At 45.2% G+C, this 7029-nt stretch overlaps 1 long non-coding RNA gene across 3 annotated transcripts; it reads left to right on the top strand.

Moving 5' to 3' along the window:
* Window positions 1–1316: 1316 nt before the first annotated feature.
* On the top strand, window positions 1317–5401 carry LOC118603858. Of its 3 annotated transcripts, XR_004951383.1 has the most exons (3): window positions 1317–1650; window positions 2082–2459; window positions 4545–5401. It is a non-coding gene; the product is annotated as an uncharacterized LOC118603858 (long non-coding RNA). The 3 variants fall into 3 exon arrangements; XR_004951382.1 differs by lacking the exon at window positions 4545–5401 and having other exon boundaries at window positions 1317–1646; window positions 2082–4143; XR_004951381.1 differs by lacking the exon at window positions 4545–5401 and having other exon boundaries at window positions 2082–4143.
* Window positions 5402–7029: the final 1628 nt, after the last annotated feature.

Below are 7029 nucleotides of genomic sequence, written 5' to 3'. Positions count from 1 at the left end.
CTTCTGGGTTAACAGGAGGATGCTATACATACATGTCCAACGACTATATGGGCCTCACCCACCTCCCAAGCGCCCTGTGGCACTTTGAAGCCGATCCTTGGCCTATTCAGTTCACAGTTTGGAAAGCAGAAGCTGGCAGTCAACTCTTTATCCAGACCAGGCAACCCCCGAGTTCTTAACAACTGCCTGAGAAACACAGCTTCTGCCTATTGGTCCCAGGAGTGGAAGATGACTCCTCGCAAGGAATAAGAGTCCCTAAGAGCCATAATCACAATAATAACTGCTGCAACATTTTTTGAGTATGTACAGGTGTCATGTGCATTGCTGACCTCATCTAGTTTAATTTAACATTCACATAAATCTAAGAGTTGGGTAATTATCATGCCCATTTTACAGGCAAGGACACACGGTTAAAGAGGTTTGGTCACCTAGGCAATGTCACACATGATGGAGCTAAGATTTAAACCCAAATCCTTTAACACCAGAACCACAATGATACCACACAGGCCCCTTGCCCTTCCCACCCCTGCAGGCAACATGGGCTCCCCTTGAGAAGTATGGACCCAGGGGGTGAGCAGCATCAAGGTGAAGTCCATCCGTGCCTAGAAACAACGCTACACCTGGTTACTGGGCTCTGGAAGCTCCACAACCTACATTCTGAAGCAGTGCTTTTAGGCTACAACAACTACCCACTATTGGGTGAAGACCAGCATTTTTTAATGAAAAAAGTAATGAGATGGGATGGGAAGGGATGGGAAGGGATGGGAAGGGATGGGATGGGATGGGATGGAATGGGATGGGATGGGATGGGACGAAATGGACTAGAAAGGATCAGAATGGGAGTAAGCTAGATCAATGTTCAGACACACATGCGCAAGACCACGGGGATGGGTGGGAGGCTGGTCTTCGTGCTCCGGCCCCGCCTTCATCCACCAGCTCCACACTCTGACATGGGGCTGCGCCCCCAGCAGGAAAGGGCACCATTTCCAGTGCGCACAAAGATGCCCTCCTGTGTGCCAGGCTGTGTGCTGACTGGGCTGTGCCTATCTAAAGGGGGCACCCTTTATCCCGTACTCGAAAAGGTGCCACATGGGCTAATGGTGTCTGTGTGTGCACAAGCGGGTTCCTGTCCTTTTTACCATGCCCCGGTCACTGTCCGTTTTCCACCCTCCCCTACTCTGCTCTGCTCTGGCACCCAGCAGGCTGATCCCTTCAAATGCATCTCATTGGCTCTTTCGCTCATTGGGTTCGGCCAGTGGGGAGCTCTGTCTGAGATCATAAAGCTGGAAGAGAGAGAGGTTGGGTGTTCCCTCCCACTCTCTCCTCCTGGCTTCAGCGCAAAGCCAGCCTCGGCACGATGCCTCCAATAAAGGCTGCACCTCCCAGGACAACGGCGTCCGCCAGGACCCTCCGTCCCGGGGCCAGCGCTCACTCCACCACCACTACTCCTCACGCTGCCCTTTCAGCCCCGGCGGTGGTCACAGCCGCCCACCGTCGCCGGTGTCTGGGCGCCTCAACAGCCGTTGTTTGTTTCCTGAACCTGCCTTCATCTCTGTTAAGTACCCCTTCAATAAAATCTTATTGGAACCATTTGGAAGAATTCTCTTTCCTGCTGGGCCCCTGACTTCTGCTAATCCAGCGTGTGTGTGCGTATGTACTGAATCACAATATAAAATGTATTTCTTACTGTGGGTTACCAAAAAAAAAAAAAAAAAGTTTAAGAACTGCAAGCCTAGGGGAATTCTAATGCAAAACAGCTTGGGGGAATGAGTGAACTGGGGAAGGCCCCAGAGGGGAGGCCAGGCAAAGAGAATTTGTGAGAAAGGGCTGGGAGTGAGGACTGCTGGGGCTCCCTCAGCCTCGGTTTCTTTGGCCAAACCGTGGACACTGACCTCCACGATCTATGGGTTCCAGCCAGGGCTAACAGCCTAAGATTCTGTCCTGGAAGCTGATTTATTTGTCTATTTTGAGACCCACATCTATGAACATCACTCATATTTTTAATCTAAGAAACTACCAAAATGACATCTACAGTTTGCTTACAGGAATTAATAGTCCCTCTCGGGCCTTTTCCTCTGCAGATGGAGTTCTTTCACACTGCAGTGGCTCCCTGGATTTTGTGCTAAAACATTACATCGCGTGTGTCCCCTCGAATTCCCCAATTATGAGTCATTGTCTTCCCCTGAATATTTTTATACCTAACTCATGATCAAGCTGCCTTGCCAAAATTGTGAGCAAAAGCTGTCTACAGCCATCCCTCAGAAAGGGAGGCAGGCCTGGAGGCCATGGAGAAATCCTGCACTTTCCTGATAAGTCCCTAAGTCCAAGTCCCTCCAGCCGCAAGGGAAAATGCTTCTGGGAGAAGAGGAGCCCCCATGCCTGGCCTCCTCCCAGTGAGGGTGGGTCAAGAGCCAGGCACAACGTCATGGGATCAGATCATCGTGTAGATGGCGTTCTCGGTAGGATTTTCCCCAGGACACCAGATTTCCCAGCCACAACAACAGTGTGGCCCCCTAACGATGGCAGTGCACACTGCTATACAACTAGCACTTGGCTCCTCAGGTCTGGAAGATGGAGCCTGTGGTTGTGGCTGATAGCTCTTCCACAAGGAAGAGAGGCTGCACACCCATGAGTCTGATGGGGGCCAGGACCCTGATACTCTGTTCCCAGCCTGGACCCAAACTGGAAGCATATGGCATGGTGGAGAGACACACTTTGGCCTCAGGGGGACCTGAGTTCAAATCCGCATCTACAGCCTCTCAGCTGTGGCACACTGGCCAGTCCTTTCACCAGTCTGAGCAGCCTCGTTCCCAGCCATGAGCCCAGAACGGCACCGCCGCAGCAGAGGGTTCCGGCGAGAATTATCTTACCATGTTCATTATGAGTAGAGTATTTAGCACCTAATAGACATGATCAATACTCATTATGAAGTGTTTGAACATGCAGGCACTGGAGGGAAACCACCTATAACCAGATCTCAAGGCCACCACTTACTAGCTTTATGACTTGGGCAAGTTACTGCATCTCGCTGAGACTCCATTTTCTCAATTTTAAAACAGAGAAATAATAGTAAGTGGCCTTGAAGAATAAATTAATTACATGAGACAAGTGGTAAGAGAAGTTGCATGGTAGAAAATTTTCATAAATTTTTTAAAAAATTTTTTTAATTTCTTATTTTGGAATAATTTAAAAAGTAGTGCAAAGATTTTTCCATACACCTTTCACCCAGCTTCCCCGGATGTTAACATTTTCCCAACTTGCTTTATCATTTTCTCTCATGGATACAAACTTATATGTATGTAAATTTAATTCTCTTCCTAAAACTTTTGAGAGTAAGGTGAAGGCATAGTGCCCTTTTATCTCTAAATACTTCAGTGTATATTTCCTTTAATTAAAAAGTGGACATTCTCCTATATGAATATAGTGCAATTATCAAAATCAGAAAATTGACATTGGTAAAATAGCATTATCTAATCTATAGACAACTCAGATTTCACCAACTGTCACACTACTAAACTTTTCCTGGTCCAGAATCCAATTCAGGGTGACACATTCCATTTACTTGTCATATCTCTTGAGTCTCCTTGAATCTCCAACAGTCTTCAGTTTTCATCTTTCACGGTCTTAACCATTTTGAAAAGTTATTTCGTAGAAAAGTTATTTTGTAAAAGCAGTTATTTTGTAGAATCTCTCTCAATTTGAGTATCTATTGCCTTAACTCCTGATTGGGTTCGGGTTATGCATTTCTAGCAGGAATGCATTTTCAGCAGTAAGAGTGCCACATCTTCTCAGAGAACCGTATCAGGAAATACAAAATGTTGATTTGTCTCTGTCACTGTAATGTTAACTTTGATCCTTAGTTCATGAGATGTCTGCAAGGCTTCTCTACTGTAGTTACCATTTTTCTCCTTCCACAATTAATCAGTATGTTGTAGTGAGAGACTTGGAAACTTTGTAAATATTGTTTCCCATCTTAATTCCAACCAATAATTCATTGATGATTCTTGCCTGAGATAATTATAATTATAGTAGACATCAAAGGTTAATTTTAAGTCCGTCATTCTTCTATATTATTTGAAAGCTACTGTAATGAAAAGCTTCCCTCCCCTTTATTCATTCATTTATATATGTCATGAGTACAAATTTGCAGATTCTTATTTCACTTAGCATGATGTCTTCCAGGTTCCTCCATGCTGTACATGTAGTAGCATTTCACTTTTTTCTAAGGCTGAATAATATTTCAGTGCATGTACATATCACATTTGGTTTATCCATTCATCCATCCATGGACATTGGGTTGTTTTTGCACCTTCTGGCTATTGTGAATAGTGCTCCTATGAATTTGGGTGTACAAATATCTGTTTGAGTCCCTGCTCTCAATTCTGTGGGCTATATACCCAGAAGTGGAATTGCTGGTTCATACAGTAATTCTGTTTAATTTTTGAGGAACCATCATATTGTTCTCCAAGGACCAAATGGCTTTTAACACACCAGTGCCCAAGAATACTCCCCTCCCCTCACGCCTACTCTCTGCTTTATTTCAGACTCAGAGCCACGGAGTGGATGATAATAATGAGCTTCAGCTTTAGCCTCAAGGGATTAAGAGAGCCACTGAAAACACCACTCTGCCAGAAAGGCTGCTAAATGAGGATCCCAACTGCCCCATATTTAGGGGAATGGAACTCTGACTGTCACTAACACCTGGTGGCAACTTACACCATGAGCAGAGAAAGATCCTTCACCCAAAGATGCAAACAGAAGGTACACTCCACCTCTGCAGACCTGGAAGGATGGAAAAGCACACGGAGAGCCAGGTCCACGAAAATACAAGTGTCTGCTCTGCCCCTCCGTCTAATTATGATCCGGTGTCTCCACGGCCCCTGGGGACTGGGGACTTGTTTGTTCAAGCTGACATATCTATTATTACTCTTTAGATAGTTAGGAGAATCATTTGCCACATTCATTACCAAGTAGCACCTTATGGACTACTCAAAAGCAGCTCTGCTTTGGCTAATGAGCCCCAACAGTGTAATACTTTACATATTTTATAGCAAGACAATTAAGCAATGTCTTGCTTTTATAGCAGACCTTAAAATAAATCCTTCAGGATACAAAGAGGAGACAGAGGTTACAGTACCTATAGTATGTCTGTGGTTAGAACTGGAGAAGTTAAACTTTCCTCCACCCAATCTCTCGTTTCACATATACTCAAGCTACAGAGAAATAACGGTTTTCCAGAGCTTTCTGGCCCAATTTCCCAGCTCCATAATTACAGGGGATTTAAGTAATATGTGTATGGTCCACACACACACACAAGGGAATAGGAGAAGGGCAATAGAAAAGAATTGGGCTGAGTTTTGTCTTTATAAATGGGAAGATATTAAAAATGCTATCTATGCCAGGCATTCAGACTACCCCTTGTTTAATTTTCATGAAATCCTGCAAAGTAGGTATTAGTATCCCCATTACATAGATGAAAAATCTGAGACTTAGAGAAGCTGTTGCTTGCTCAAGACCAAACAGCTTGGACGTGGCTGCACCAGGGTTTAAAACTAGGTCTGCATGATTCGGAAGACCTGATCCTTCCGGGATTCTGTTTCAAGAGCAGAGGCAGAATCCTCGTTCCCACCATTTATCTGCTGGCCTTTTTCAATGCACTCGCTTTCCCAGGAGCGTGGGGGTGATTTCCAGTGTACTTTCCTCCTGCATTGTGCTGATCTAGACAGCCTCCCTCCTGTGCCCCGGATGCCTCTTTGGCAAGACATCCACACCCAGATCCTGTCCAGGACTCCCATTTGGTCCACCTCTATGAGCCAATCAGGCAGATGTCAACAATGACAATGAGGTTTACAAGTTTCACTGTCAGATAAATAGGGTCACCTCTGTCCTGTAAGGCTAGGAGTAAAAAATAAAGAATTCTAGACTCAGTCTAGAATTCAATAAAGAGGAGGCTTTAGCGATGAGAGGTTTTACCATAAACCACCACACCACAACCCCAAACCTCAGGTCTACTGCTCACATTTCCCTCCAAGGACAATCCACATTATAGGGCTACGTAAGAACATATATGTGTGAGCAGCTGCTCCAAGCATGGGCCATTGCCACCTATAAGCCTCCAGGCAACAGGTGCAAGCAGGAATTCAAGACTCTGAAGGCTTCCCAATCTATGTAAAGAAGCAGGTCCTTCTCTTTTGCCTTCAAAGCATGAGTCTCCAGCCACTGACGGACTCTCATGGCTGCTTCCCTGAGTGGGGACATCATCCCCAAGGCTGGTCCTAGTCCTATTTACCCTAATGATGCTCTAGAGGCTGTGGCCAGCCTTCCAGTACTGCAGTCTGCCTGCCAAGAGAGAGGCCAGTGGGGAGAGCCCTCCCAAGCTATGTTTGAAACTCCTACTCAAGCTACTCAAATGTCCACTACATGGGACTAGTTAAAAAAAAAATTATATGTGCGTGCATGTGTGTGTGTGTGTGCGTGCGTGTGTGTGTGTGTGTGTTCTGCTATACAGTGGAATACTATATAGCTATAAATATACAAACAAATAAGCAAAGTGTCTCTGAATGAGAATGAAAAGATCTCCAAGATATATTCTGAAGAAAAAATGACAAGGTAATTTACTAACTGCTGTGTAAAAGAGAAGGAAATAACTATAGTCTCCTTCACTTGTGTCTCTGTTTTAATCTTTGAGGTATGTATTAAACGCTAAGAAGAGTGGCTATCTCTTCTTCCAGGTACCTTCTAGCAGGGAGGGCTGGGTGACCAGGGGACAAAACTGATACAAATTTCCCTAGATGTGCTTTGGAGTATTGAACCATGTGAAGGTATTAACCAAAAAACACCACATTAATAACTCATATACACCCAGGAAGAGGCAGAGCAGAACTCACTAAATGTGATTCCCAAGCCACATCCTGCCATCTTGGGCCTCAGGGCAGAGTGGCCAGCCCATGACAAAGATTCCAAACGTTTCCTGTTGGGGAGAGTCGATCCACCATGGTGAGGCAGCTGGACTTGTTGACTCTTGAGCCA

Source organism: Rousettus aegyptiacus, unplaced genomic scaffold (genome assembly GCF_014176215.1).
Source record: "Rousettus aegyptiacus isolate mRouAeg1 unplaced genomic scaffold, mRouAeg1.p scaffold_m13_p_6, whole genome shotgun sequence".
In the NCBI taxonomy this organism is placed as follows: domain Eukaryota; kingdom Metazoa; phylum Chordata; class Mammalia; order Chiroptera; family Pteropodidae; genus Rousettus; species Rousettus aegyptiacus.
This window is presented reverse-complemented; position numbering and strand designations above follow the sequence as displayed.